Here is a 15,187-nt window from a genome sequence, read left to right as displayed (position 1 = left end):
GGTGGGGTGAGAGAATATAATCTTACAGAGTGGACAAAATAAGGTGATTCACTTGGTTTTGAGTATATTTTGGCTTGTGTGTTAGAAGACACTAAAGTCCAAAATTATAAAAAAGTAAAACATACATACAAAAAATAAAATTGAATATAGTGAAAGGAAGCCAAAAATGAATTCTGTATCTCTAAAATGTGAGTGTTAAAAAAAAAATAAAAATGAAGGTTAAAAAAGACTTAAAAACAAAGAATTGATAAAATAAGAAACTAGTTGACATGGGGAAAATTGGAAAATTTTAAGCTGAGAGATAAATCATAAGAAAAGTTTGAGTTCTATATACTATTTCCTCCTAGCATTGGAGTTTTACAATCCTTTTCAGTCAATAAACTTGTGGTTCATCTGTTCTTTCAGCTGGTCTCCCAGAGGGTGCCTGCTGTGCTGATTCTCAGGTGTCTGTGCCTGGGAGGACTTGTACCGACCGTCCTTTGCCAGGGGGGCCAGGCCCAGTGTAAGCTGTTTGCTGTGTGTGACTTTCCTTCCCTGAAGGCTTTCCGTACCTCTTTAGAGGGTGAAAATAAAAATGGGCATGCCAAACTCTGCAGGCTCCAATCCTATAGTGTGCGGCCACTTCGTTCCTCTTGGGGGAAGGCAGAGGGACACTTATTTGTGCACTTTTTTGCAGTGCCCTGGTAGGGAGAGCGTTCACCCTGTCACGTGCACATCTGCTCTGCCTGTCCCTCAGGAAGGCAGTGTTGCTGCAGTCTAGTCCTTTGCAGGGACCCAACACAGAGTGGTCACCCTGTCAGCCAGGGTTCCTGGTTTATGTGAACCAAGCTGAGAGTCCCATGCTAGGCTTGCTGACCTAAACCAGTTTCCCCTCTCCAGTCCTTGATAATTATGCTGGCTCAGACACACCTATTCTTTCTGTGACTCCGGGGATCTTGAGATCCCACTGTCCCCTCTGGGATTCTGCCCCACTTCACCACTGAGCACCTTTCAGGCAGGGAAGTCTCACTGAAGTAGATTTCTAAAGGTCCCAGTTTTGCACTCCAGGGCTATATTGCTTTCTGGTAGGCAGCTTATGCATCCTCCCTACCCCCACCATTTAGCTTCCAATATATCCCCTCCTTTTTTTCTTTTCTGCACTCCTACCTTACAAAAAATGGCTGCTTTTCTATTTTAGAATTCAATTCATTCTTTTCTTATATTTCAGATTGAATTCATAGGTGTTCAGGATGATTTGATAGTTATCTAGCTAAATTAAGGGGACCAGATGAAACTAGGACCTCCACACTTCCACCATCTTGCCTCTTCTCCATCCTGTTGACCTCTTCCACAGCTGGCTAAAGTCAACCAGCTACTAATCAAAGCTTGTGAAAAGTTGCTAACATAACAACATAGAGCCCAGCTTGTAGATATGTTTACCAGTCTATAAACATCAGCAGCCTTTCCTATATAGGAAGAATGTTAACAGTCATGCTGTATCTCTTGGAGCATGTGATGAATCACCTGGCAAAGGACAACAAAAATGCAGTCTTGCCATATACAAGGGAAGAACATTCATTTCTCCTCAGATTGCACTCATTTTCTCCCCAAATATTCACTTGTGACATCCTGCTATTTCTGATAGATTGTCTTCTATGATTTTCTCCTATTTAATCCAGGTGGTATGGTGTTCAGTATGTCACTTATCTTACCAGTTGACAGTGATGAGTAGGAACTCATCTTTATGACATACTTGTATGTATGTCATACTTATGACATACTTATGACATACTTATGACATACTATGACAGGTGATTTTCCACCTGTACATTAGTTTTTATTCTAGTTTTCTTAATTAAGTTAGGTAAATTCCCACAGCCCATTTTCCTGTAATTTAGATATTTTAAAGCATTTGTACACTTGTGCAATTCTCTCAGTTCTCCTTGGCTACATTTATCCGTGCTCTAATTGGCTCTTTTCTCCATCTGCTCAAGGGGATCTACCTCTTCAACTACCTAAGCTTCAGGAATTCTTGTACCTTACTTGGCATAATTCTGATATAATTCTTTCCAAAGGTAGAAACACAAGTTTGCATTCAATTTTAAGAAATCATGATGATGATGGTGATGGAGATGGTGATCATTAACACTTAAGTGGCTCTAAGTCAGGGTCAGGCACTCTTCCACATGAGTGAGTACTGTTGTTACCTCCATAAGGAAACTGAGTCACAGAGAAGTTACATGAATTACCCAAGCTAATAGTAGCAGATCTGGGATTCAGGCCCAGGCAGTGTATGGCTCTAGGGCCTCTTTTCTTTAACTGCTACTATGTATGCTTTCATGCTGCTTCCACTTTTCTTCTGAATTATACTTTATCTATGGGAAGTCTTTCTGTTTTGTTCCATTTTATTTGGGAAGAACCAACAAAAACACAGAGTATAATGAATGGTTTTACTCCTGATATCACTACAAGTATGAATGCATGCTAAGAAAAATGGGGAAGCCAGAAATCAAACAAAATTCCTGATTCACAGTCACCTTCTCTGTTGGTAGTTGTCAAAAATTATAGTGCTTTCCTGTGGTATGCTTTGCATTAATCTAGTATGTGCTTCTGAGGACTGTTTGTGGCCATTGTGAGGCAGAAGGCATCCTCCAGGGCTAATGGGCTTGTCTTAGGGTCCACTTCACCTCAGGTGGGTTACAGTTTAAGGTTGAAATCTTCAACCTTATGAGGGTCTACATGCAAGGAAATCACAGTGTTTGCTGATGAAGTCATGAGTTCCCAGAACTCCATGATTCAAGAGGAAAAGTTCCTAGAAAGTGGATATAGTGGGAGAAGAAGAGCTCCCATGATTCAGTGGAATCATATGTATGAGGAGACAACAACTCTGTTTGCTTTGTTAGTGGGTCTGGATTGAGATCAGTGAGATTGTGAGAACATGTATGTGGTTCCAGTTCATAAACCATCCTACACCAAAGAGTTGGATTTGGTCCTAAAACAATACTCCTTTTTTATTCTTGGTTGTTTCTGCAGTTTTACTGAAGAAGAAAACCTTTTCCTTAGTGGTTTAGTGTCTTTTCACTTCATCTTCCAAATTCCTGGCACTGAATTGAATTTAGGGAGCACTCTGGTCTGGCTCCCTTGTTAAATAAATCAGGAAACAAAGGTCTAGAGGATTTAGGAGATTTGCTCAAGTTTTCACAAATAATTGAGTACAGCCTTGATCTTTGGCTTGCCAGCCTGTGTTCTCTTCTACTTTATTTCTATCCTTTGCTTATTGCTGGAAGGAACAAATATTACTTGGAGTGCTTGAAGGTTGTTGTCTTTTGTGAGAATTTTTTAAACTCAGAGTTTACATTGTTTAAATGTGAGCAAAAATAGATTTCAAGGTAGACCCCAGAATTTACCCAACCCCTCTCTCTTCATTTCTCCAGACCCATTTAAATATCTGGAATTTTAAATTGAAAGAAAGCTTTTTCTAACATGATTGACTCACTGTTGGCTTAAGGAAAGAGGGGAGAGTATGAAAGGAAAGAGGGTAGTGGAGGAAGGGAGGGAGGGGGAGAGAGAAAGAAAAGACACAGACTAACAGTTACTCCAACTTTGTGACTTGGAGGGCATGGTAACTTTACTCAACACCTAATATAGTAGATATGGACTCCCTCAGTAGTTAACTTTGGTTCACATTTAGTTGGTGTCACTCATTTAACATTTAAATGTTGGCCTCAGCAGGAAGCTGAAGTTTTTGTGAAAATTGAAGCAGTGAAAGGGGAAGGTATCTAAAAGGTGCACCATGGCCTTATCTGTAGATTTTAGGTCTTTGTCATGGGAAGGGAAGTTTCAGGAAGGTAGGTGGGAAAAGGGCTTCCACTGGTTGTTCTGTTTTGCCATCAAGACCCCCAGAAAAGGCCTAGATTTCCCTGAAATCCCTGAGCCCCCTAGGACTCATCCCAAAGAGTTTGAACACTGCTGCCCCAGGCTCAAGTTAAAAATATTTTACCCCTGACCCTGTGGCCAGATCCCTTTAACTAGAATGTGGCTGGGCTAGCTGCTTTGGGCTGCCACCTTTGAATGCTTACCATTTATAGAAAAACTGATGGAGCTTCTCCCAGGGTAGATCCAATCAATTGACCACACCTTGCTGTCACTGCTAACCTGGCCATGCCTTCAAATCTCTGTTGACTTTGAGGACTTGGCCTTCTCTTTGCAAGTCACTCAGCCCAGCTGTCCTGCCCACTTCTTAAGTATCTGGGTCAGTCATACCAAGTCCTGGTCTTTGCGTAATTTCATATACCTCTGTGGGGGACTTTTTGAGGATTTAATGAACTATATGCACGCAAAGGATTGATGTCTGACATTAAGGCTACTTACTATCACTTGAGCCCCTGTAATGGCCTCCTAACTGACCTTCCTGCTTTCACCCTGTCCCCTGTAAGCTATTTTTTTATTTTTTATTTTTTAAAAATGTATTTATTTATTTATTTATTCATGATAGAGAGAGAGGCAGAGACACAGGCAGAGGGAGAAGCAGGCTCCACGCTGGGAGCCTGATGTGGGACTAGGTCCTGGGACTCCAGGATCGCGCCCTGGGCCAAAGGCAGGTGCCAAACCGCTGAGCCACCCAGGGATCCCCAAGCAATTTTTTTTTTTTTGAAGACTTATTTATTCTAGACAGCATGAGTAGGGAGGGGAGGAGGGGCAGAGGGGGAGAAGGGGAAGCAGTCTCCCTGCTGAGCACAGAGCCCAAGGTAAGGCTACCTATCAGGATGCTGAGATCATGACCTGAGCTGAAATCAAGAGTTGGATGCTCAACCAACTGAGCCACTCAGGTGCCCCTGGAAAGCTATCTTCTATATAAAAGCCAGTATGATCTTTTAAAAATAAAAATTGTATTTTACCACCTCTAGTGAGTTCTGAATTTTGTCACACTGAATTAAACCTGATCTCCTCACCCACGTTTGTATAGCCCTACGTGATTTGGCCCCTGCCTCCATCTTAAATGTCATTTTGTACAATTTTGCCTTTTTCATTCAACTCACAGATCTTTTTTTAAACTTCCAAGTACCTGCTGATATTGGCACTTGTGTACAAGCTATTTCTGCTTTCTGTAATGCTCATCCACTGATCTTCACATGATAGCTTCTTCACACCATCAAATTCCAGCTGAACATCCTCAAAGAGGCATTCTTTAATTGTTCCAATTAAGTAGCTACCTATCACTCTTCATATCTCATTTGTTTATTTGTTCATTATCTCTCTACTCTCATTTGGAAATAAGCTTCATGAAGCCAGAGACCTTTCATGGCCTATTTTTGTTGTTATTTCTCTCGTGCCTGCAGTGGTACCTAGAATACAGTAGGTGTTCAGTTAATATTTATTGAATAAATGAATGACATAGAAAATGTTCAATAAATGTTAGATATTATTATTTATACTAGAGAAAAACAAAAAAAGTGAAACCTTAATATAATTGGGGCTCCATTCGGTCCTGATTCTGTGCAGTGACATATTCAGAGAAACAGCTGTTCAGAAAAGTAGTACTGAGAGCAATTAAAATCTTTACTCCCACAAGATAATGTCAAAGGTGGGAGGGTATATTTTTCACCAATTACAACACTTGGTAAAATCCTGTCTTGCCATCTCTATTGCTCACAGTACTCAACATTCATGGCAGCTTCACCAATATTATCTTCCTGTCTCCCTGCCAACACTCAACCAAAGAAGGATCCTCAAACAACTGTAACCTGGCTGAGAGCCTCCAGGTGCTGGACCCATTTTCTGAATCAGCATAACAAAAAGCCAGGAGTCTAGCAGGCACACTTGGAACCTGGTGGTATGGCTGGTGAAGGGGGGACTGGACATAGTCATAGTAACAATTTTGTATCTGCTAATTGTACAGCAAAAAAGGGAAAACTGAATAAAGATTTTAATGAATTATAAACTAAATGATACTTAAGAAAGACTGTGAAATAGCTCTACTTGGGAAGCACCGAAGCTCAAACTTTTTATTTGGAACTAAATACACAAAAGGTAAGTCTTTTGTTTTTAGTATCTTGCTACAAAACTTTAGACTCTGGATAGGAGGAGATGTCTATTATCACAGAATTACACTTCACTTAGAACTTTATGGACTCTGATTAGATGATGATGTTAACTTCATTTATTTTAACTATTGTGAATTAGAAACCACACCTAAAAGGGAAGGGGAACTGTTACAGGCAGAGAAAGGAACCTGGTATCAGAAGCAGACCCAGATGAAGAATGATGTTACTATATAGTCATAATAGTGACTCTGATTCCTAAAGTAGGGGTCAGCCATATTTTGTTCCTGACTTTTTTCTCCAGTGTGTTCTGGCTTCTAGAGCCATTAGTGCTCTCTCTTAGGCTCCCTTAGGTCCAGCACACATTTGTAAGACAGACCCTTAGCATCACAAGATATGGTCTGAAGGAAGCAAAATTGCCAGGTCTGCCAAAGCTGCTGCTTTGAACTCTTGGCTGCTTTAGCACAGTGCTCAACCAGCTGACCTTAACTGACTCATCAGGTTAGAAGAGAAGTTGGGAATAGAAATTAGTTCTCTGGGGGATCCTGCCTGTATAATAGCTATCATTTGTATGCAGTTAAATGATTTGCAGAGTAGCACAGCTCAAAACTCCCAGCTGCATTTTGTCTGTTTATTTCTGGAAGCATATGAAATAGTTGGCTGGGAATGTGGTTTCCAAAAGGTAATGTGGGCATTATAGTAACATCTGGGGCTGGATTTTTCTCCCACCTCATCTAGATTTTGGTCAGAAGTCCATCCTGCATCCGAGGAACTTGGATTTAATGGCTATTGCCTACTTTGCAATGCTTGCCTGTCAGTTCTGTTTCTACCTGCCACAGTCTTGAGCCTTTCAGCTGCCATCCACCCCAGAGAGTGCCAAAGGACATAAATATTCATGAGGGAAATAAAGATTCAGAAGGTTGAGGGCAGGGGAACCCTGTTTCTGAAATGGGCTACTGGCTTCTTGCCTTGCTTTCCTTTTCCTCCTGCCCATCCTCTTAAATTGTCATATAAAATGGCCATTATCTATCTCTTCCTCCTGTCATTAGGGAAATGACAATGTGGGAGGCTAGAGCCAGGAAAGGTGTAGGACTTACACATGATCCCCTGGGATGGCACAGTGCTTCTTAACCCAGCTTTACCAATGATGGCTTAATTGCCCCCAAATTCCTCATATACTTCAAGAATCAAGGAGGATAGTATAAGGAGAGCAGAGAATTATAGATAGTAATGGCTGTCATGGTTGCGTGGAGAGATGAGGGAAGAAAAGGCTGTTCCTATTTGCCCTAGCCAGGCCATCAGCAACTCTGCCTTAGGGACAGTCATTTAGGAGCTCACCTGCTGCTTCCTCTGATCCCCAACCCTTTCTGCACCAGAAACCAGATTAAAAGGATTGGCAGCTGGAACCTAGAAGACTGTGAGAAAGGAAGCATATTTCAGCCCTTGGCCTTCCTAAAGGGCTGGATCTAAAAAGTCTGGAGAATATTGACACAGTCAATATTCTCTCTACTCAATCCTCCTCTACTCTCACTTTTTACTTCCCTCTGAGTCCCATCAGCGCTGGTTGCCAGATTTCCGAAGCTCAGGCTGCTGGCAAAGGCCCCAGTCTGTCCCACACTAGGGACTTGTTCTCTGACAGATATGTGTTTCAGACTCAAGTTCCTGATTTTCAGTTTTGTCACTATTCTAAACAAGGATTTTGCTTGTTACTAGTTATCCTTACCTAGGTTTCATCTTGTGACTTCCAATCAGAGATGCTTAGTTTTATTAACTATCTCTTTATAATGCTCCTTTCTATGCATTAGAGTTCATCTCTTAAATCACATTATAGAACAGTCATCAAAACCATCTTTATGTGCCTGTCTTTGCATGAACTATATTTAGTGCCTTTTTCTACTGTGTGGCAAGAATAATTTTATTAATCTCAGCAGAAAAGACCAAGTGTCAAGTCATAGCAAGGGCAGTGGGAACAAGGATTTCTCCCTGATTTGACCTGACACCATGAAGTGTTTCTTGGTTCCTTTAAAGGCTAGTTCTTCAGGTAATGCAGTACACCAATGATTTAACACAGTCCTGAACCCAGCAGTCTCATGAGCCATGTATAGAAAGCCTGATATCTTGAACAACTGGCAAATCCCTGAACAAAGAAGACCCAGTAGCCTATGAGAATGAAGAACTGTGTTGGAGCCTAAGAGGCCAGAAGGAGGCAGTGTGATATAATAGAAGGAACACTGAACTTCTAGTGAGTCTTGGGTTTTTGAGCGTCCTTATTCTGCCGCCTTACTGGCCGCGAGATGTAGTCAAGACTTTTAACTTTTTAATATTTTTTGAGTGTTAATGACTATGTATCAGGCACTGTGCTTGGCATTGCTGATACAGTTGAGAATGTGACAAGGTTTTGTGGCTAAGTGTGACAACCTTGGATATATTAGGGGGTTCCTGTGGGAGTCTTTTTTTTTTTTTTTTTTTTGCTAATTTAAATTGTTTACAGTATAAGTATTATTTCTATGGAAAATACTATAAATGACAAATATACAGATCTTCACAGCAGGTTTAGATCCTAATAAGCCCATCAGAAGTTGAAAATATTGTAAGTTGAAAATGCAGTTAATAAACCTAACCTGCCAAACATCATAGCTCAGCCTAACCTACCTTAAACATACTCAAAACACATAGCCTATAGTTGGGCAAAATTATCTAGCATACAGCCTACTTCATAATAAAGTGTTGAATATCTCATGTAATTTGTTGAATACTAAAAGTGAAAACCAGAATGATTGTATGGATACGGAATGGTTGAAAGTGCTTTGGTTGTTTACCCTAGTGATCGCATGGCTGCCTGGAAGCTGCAGGTCATTGTCCAGCATCACAAGAGTGTACTACATATTGACAGTCTGGGAAAAGATCAAAATTTGAAGTATGATTTATACTAAATGTACATCACTCTCATACCATTGTAAAATAGAAAAATACAAGTTGAACCATCCTAAGTCAGGGACCATCTGTATTTTTAAGTCGGCTTGGGAGATAGTTAATGTATCCAGTCAGAGTACCATATTGGAAAAAAAAAATACAGAGCAGTATAGATGGGGAATGCACATTATCCTTTGGGAAAAGGCTTTTTTATGCATTTATACTCCTAACAAAATGTGAAGACATAACTGCCATTGATATGAAGGCTATAAGGTGTGCTTACTAAAAATAAATTTCATGAGACTCACTTGTTTCTTTTAAAAGTCATTTTTCTGTGATCTTACTGAATACCTGGAAAGACTGCAAACTTATTATAAAGAACAATCTCTGTTTACATAGCATATTTTCATATCACTCCTAAAAGGGCCAAAAGCAGGAGCAGAGTGACTTGAAGGGATGAATTGAGGACAATCTCTAGATCATTCTTCCATGGAGATAAAGGGGCTTTGTGAGAGCTGCTTTGCTCATTTGGAGCCCAAGAGACAGCCCTTGGGACTCTCCTGAGAGAATAAATACCAAGGAGAGAATAGGCTTGGGCAGATTTACATGCAGTACACATTGGATGATTCAAAATAACTGAGAAGAGCATTTTAAAAACATTAACTATAAAGAGAGTTTACAAATCGATGAAAAGGCATTGTCCTAAAAACTTAAAAATTCTTCATGATGTATTGGTAAGTGAAAAAGAAGACTATTAACTTTCTTGCATATATAATCTTTTTGGAAAAGGAGTATTTGCAGGTTATATAGAATATTAACTGTGATTATTGCTGGATATGGTTCTGGGCTTATCTTTGGATGACTGTATTTTTCAAGTTTTCTGCAGTAAGCATATACTTCTTTTATCCTCAGAAAAACTGATTATACGCAAAATCCTACAATATTATCTATGCAGGAGAGGGACTATGTGCTGTTGACTATTTTACTCCAGTGACTAAAATATATGTTAGAATCACCTGAGATAGAGCATGTAGAACTACAGCTTTGTGGGTCTCACCCCTGGAGATGCTGGGTCAGTTGGACTAGTAAGGAAAGTGGAAGTCACTTTAAAGAGTATCAGAACCATCATTTCCCATATAAATTCCAGGTTCATTGTCACATGGGGCAAAATCTGTATTCCAGTTGAAAATTATCAGTCAATTGTTCACCTAGCAAGGATATATCTATTTCAGTTTCCCCCTAAGATGCTGTTCAGGCTCCTGGGACTTGGAAAAGGCAATTATCTATTAAATACTAGATGGCTGTGTAGATTAACACCAGTGAATAAAAACACAGTGATTTGAACAAAAGACATGATTAGCTGATTAACCACAAGCCATCTCAGTGAAGGTGTACTAGAAACAACGGTGGGGTCAGATATTAATACTTCTGTTTTCTTGGATTTATCAACAGTGCATTCATTATTTCAATACTCCTCTGATGTTAGCAGTAGGGAGACATGGGGAGAAAGCTAACTTATATGCCAAAGTATTCATATTTTTAAAAAAGATTTTATTTATTTATTTGAGAGAGCACTAGCAGAAGGGAGGGCTAGAGGTAGAAGCAGACTCCCCATGGAGCAGGGAGCCCAATGCTGGACTCAGTCCCAGGACCTTGGGACCATGACCTGAGCTGAAGGTAGATGCTTAACCAGTTAAATCACCCAGGCACCCCCATATTTTTTTTATTAAAATAACATTTTCCTTAAAATTTCACGAAAAGAGATGATGTTATTTCTCCATCTACTCGTAGGGAGTAGTAGTGTGTGCTTCCTCAGAGATTTTTTTTTTAAGAATTTCAAACTAAGCATTTGGTTCCGTTTATGAGTATAATAGAAAAACTAATATTCACACTGCCCACCTATACATACACAGAACCATGTTGTATAAAAGGCAATCAGAGCTACCCAAATGCTTTAGACTACCGTTCCATTTCTACTTAGTTAAAAAAAAAAAATTGAAAGAGTCTATGATGCTGCCTATTGAAAACCCTTCTATTGACTCCAGGATCCCCCAGCTCTCAATTAACCAAGGTATAAATGGGGAGATGAAAGACCACAGATAATTTAAAGTATAGTTAAGCCAAAACTAGTCAAAATGTAGTTAACCAAAATTTTAATTGTAAACATATTTAAAATGTATCCAATATTCAGATACACATTAACATTCTAAAATGTCATCAAAACATAAATAATTTAGGTATTGTTGGTGTGCTTGCAGCTAAATATCATTTTACTTCTTCAATAAAGAAATGGTCAAAATATTAAAATCAGTTTTTAAAAGATCAAAGTCTGTGTTTCTGTGGAGAAAGAGGTCCCCAAAACATGATAAACATCTATTCATTAATGTATTTCCAGTACATTAGACACATTCTTCTTCCAGTAGACACATTCTAAAATACAGATATTTGTGCAAAATTGTGGGGGTTTTGTTTTTGGACAAATTCATTATCTGTTGTACGTTTTGGACATGGTTAATCATCTTTATACTGTTTTGTCCACTTGTAGATAATGCTTAAACGTCTTATCACTCTAGCCCATGTTTCTTTCATTTAAGTAACTGATGGAAGTTAAAGCAACTAAAAGCAGTGGGTGTTCTTAGCAAGAGACAGCCCTGTGAGGTGTGCTAGTTATCAGTTGATTCTTTTCACTATTTCACTTATTTGTAAGCCTGAGGTCCATTGGTTCAAGCTTTCTCCTGACATCTAGATAACTCACTACCAGATGGTCATGGTGCTAGCTGGCTTTCCGTTAATCTATGCCTCCACTATTGTCATTTGTCCACACTTACTAGATACGTGAAAGAAGTTAGCAAAGCTATAGGATAAACAGATACATATAATATGCTTTTAGAGAGTCACAGTTTTACTTGAGGATGTTGAGGACAAAATAATCAAGTTTTATTGATGATAAATCAAAAATTATTTTTATATTAAGGTGACATAGTTTTTATATTCAAGATATATAAATTGTATATTCAAGTGCTATATTACAGAATATAAAGCAAAATGTGCATTCTTTTTAAAGACGGAACAGGAGACTTCAAGGAAATTTCCTGACTAGAGAGGCCACTTTCCACTATACTCAAGACTCCAGAATGTGGGATTGGAGAGGGGGTGAGGCAGTGTATATTAGCGCTCTTTCCTATTAGGTATTCTTCTGGGAAAACATTGAGAAGCACTGCAAGGGGGCATGAAGAAAAATAACATAAAACTTAAATAGATGCCCTTTAGTTACATACAGTTAGGATGTAATTCGAGTGAGTTACATTTTTTCTGAAAAATGTTCTTAATAAGCCAAGCATAAGCCACTAATTATCTTGTTAATGAAGACTCAAGATTTAGAAAATAGTTTAAAAAAAAATAGTTTAAAGAAATACAAATGGAGGGCAGCCCAGGTGGCACAGCGGTTTGGCGCCACCTGCAGCCTGGGGTGTGATCCTGGAGAACCAGGGTGGAGTCCCACGTCGTCGGGCTCCCTGCATGGAGCCTGCTTCTCCCTCTGCCTGTGTCTCTACCTCTCTCTCTTTCTCTCTGTGACTTTATGAATAAATAAAATCTTAAAAAAAAAGAGATACAAATGGATTGATTATAACAATTTCTTGATAGAGAACTATTACTTTCCTCATTTACTTCAATGTCTCATTTACTACTTTGGTGTCAAAAGTTCCCACAACTTAGGCATACCTGCAGTCTTGCTAATAATAAAGACTCTACAGACTTTTTGATGGTGATGATGATGATAATGATAGTCAAGATCTACATAGTGTTTATTGTGTACCAGGTGCTGCTCTAAGTGTTTTGCACTTAGCCATTACAACAGCCTTATAAGCTACAATTATCCCCATTTTTCCTTTTACAGATGAGGAAACTGAGGCACAGAGAGTTCAGTAATTTTCTCAAGGACATGTTGCATAGGAATGGTAGAACCAAGATTGGACCCTGGGCAATCTAGTTCTAGAAACTTGCTTTAAAACATTAGCTTTCCTGCTGCTTATCACAGAAATTATTAAACATTTAGTGTTTACGAGGCTAGAATTCAAAGTTGTTGAAAGTGTTGTTGAACTACTTGTGTCACGTGAACAACATTAACAAATGAGGATCTCGTAGAATTAGACAATCAGGCACTTCCAGAATCATTTGGCTAACAAAGGAAATAAAACCCTGAAATAGATTTTTTTTAAATTACTTTCATTATGGTGCTCACTTCAGCACATATGCTAAAATTGGAATGACAAAGAGGGATTAGCATGGCCCCTGCTCAAGGATGACAGGCAAATTCATAGAATTACTTTCATTATGACTGTGCTATGAATATCCTATATGAAGTAAAGGCTGTTATATGGTAGATATATTGGGCAGTTCTGGTGGGAAACACACATACACACACTTTTAAAAAGCACTCCATTTATTCTTTATTCAGAGAATGTGACCTTTTCCCAATTGTTTTCAGATAAAGACAATCTATTAAATATATGCTTGAAAATTAACTTCAGTTATTGACACAGGAAGCCAAATAATCATAGGAAGTTGGTGGTACCAAGTGTCAGTAAAGGTAGAGAGGAGTCTCATCTGTGATCAGTTGTCCTATTCCAGAAAAGAACCTGAGTGGCCTTACCTGTGTCCTGTCACTCTAGATTTCTTTATCATAAGAAAAGAGGAAACTACTCAGGGGCTACTACATTGCTCCTTATGATTGCTCTGAACCTGGAAACTGTGTGTGTGTGTTTAACTTCACTCTAGTTGACAACTTCCTTCCTTAGATCTGTGCTTTTTGAGGGCAAAATCTACATTCTTTCTAAATATCAAATGTTTAGGGTTACTTCATCACTAAATTTGCCCTTCCCACAGCCTAGACTCAGATATTATCTTTCTATGAAAGACCCCATTGCAAAAAAAGAAACCTTTTCAGGCCCATGTAAGTGGAACATATAAAAGGTTTTCAAGGAGTGATTTTGCTATAAGAAAATTACACTTTGAGCAGACCAAATCCAGAAGTACGAATTTCAGTCAGAGATATTATTCATTATCACCATATTAATCTTGGACTCTGATCATTGGAATAGAGATTTAGCAGCTAACCAACATAAAAGCAGTTCAGAGTCCACTCTTGGGAAGTTCTCTTAACAAGTAGTTTGACAGTGACCGAAATTAAATTTCAGCTTTTATGCTTTGGGCCCTGAAAACATTGAAACATAATCTAAATATTCAGAAGTCTTTTTGCATTGAGTCAAAGATATTTTAAGTCACAATGAACGTGTGGCAATAGCCTTTGTCTCTAAACCCCAAATCTTTGCCTAGTACTCCACCTAGTAGAGTCCACCTTACCTAGGCAACCCCACCTTGGCTTGATCTGCTACCAGGCTGTCATTTATCCGTCAAATGTGTCAAGGTCCAATAGCTTCTGCCGGCTTTTCATTCCAATTTTAATGGAAGCAGAATCCTTCCTTCCCACTGTAGATGAATTAACCAGACTGCACTGAGGGGAGGGAAGGTAAGATTTTCCCTTCAGGGCCCATAGTCCTAAACAGAATACAAAAGATTAAAATTTGTTTTTCTCTTGGAAAATTCATAGATTTGAGTCTTCCCGGAGAGTTCTCTGTTCTTACATATCAGTGAGTTCTTTAAAAAGACCTCAGGAGATTGCCCTTTAGGGAGACCAACCTGAGATTCCAGCGTAGAATTCTCACGGGCCACATCTATGCATTAGCAAACGATGAAAAGGGAATCCTAGGAATGCCAGGGTCATTAGGTAGTGGCAAACTATTGTCATGTTGCAGTTTTGGTTTTTTAATTTTTTAAGAAGTTTTATTTTAGAGCGTGAGTGAGTAGGGGGAGAGGGGAGAGAAATCTCAAGCAGACTTTTCACTGTGGAGCCCAGTGCAGGGCTCCATCTCATAACCCCAAGATCATGGCCTGAGCCGAAATCAAGTCAAATGATTAACTGACTGAGACACCCAGGCACCCCTCATATTGCAGTTTCTATGTCTGCTGATTTGAAGGTTCACAGTAAGGCATTTTCTTCCCATATTATAATAGTCTTGTAGCCTTAAACACTGCCTTAGACATTTATTTCTGCTTCAGCCAGCAAACCGTTCTTCCCTTATCCCAGGAACATAGGGCCCAGCTAGAGGTATGCAGAATACAGATGTCCTTTCTATGAAGTCTTCTGAAATCCAGGCATGATATTCCTTGTGTAATGGTACCCAGACCAAACA

At 39.2% G+C, this 15,187-nt stretch overlaps 1 protein-coding gene and 1 non-coding gene across 33 annotated transcripts in view; both read left to right on the top strand.

The window, feature by feature from the left end:
* Positions 1-15,187, top strand: part of TMEM108 (transmembrane protein 108) — a 349,072-nt gene that overhangs the window by 137,064 nt on the left and 196,821 nt on the right. For 8 of the 32 annotated variants that reach the window (XM_072792725.1, XM_072792733.1, XM_072792728.1 and 5 more), the window contains one exon: positions 5,635-5,741. The exons of the other annotated variants lie outside the window; for them this stretch is intronic. The gene's annotated coding sequence lies outside the window, so the exon portion shown is untranslated. The remainder of the gene's footprint in view (positions 1-5,634; positions 5,742-15,187) is intronic. 32 annotated transcript variants of the gene reach the window in all.
* On the top strand, positions 13,169-13,272 carry LOC140614557 (U6 spliceosomal RNA). Its single transcript, XR_012015394.1, has one exon. It is a non-coding gene; the product is annotated as a U6 spliceosomal RNA (small nuclear RNA).

The sequence above is a fragment of the Canis lupus genome, chromosome 22, assembly GCF_048164855.1.
Source record: "Canis lupus baileyi chromosome 22, mCanLup2.hap1, whole genome shotgun sequence".
Taxonomy (NCBI): Eukaryota; Metazoa; Chordata; class Mammalia; order Carnivora; family Canidae; genus Canis; species Canis lupus.
This window is presented reverse-complemented; position numbering and strand designations above follow the sequence as displayed.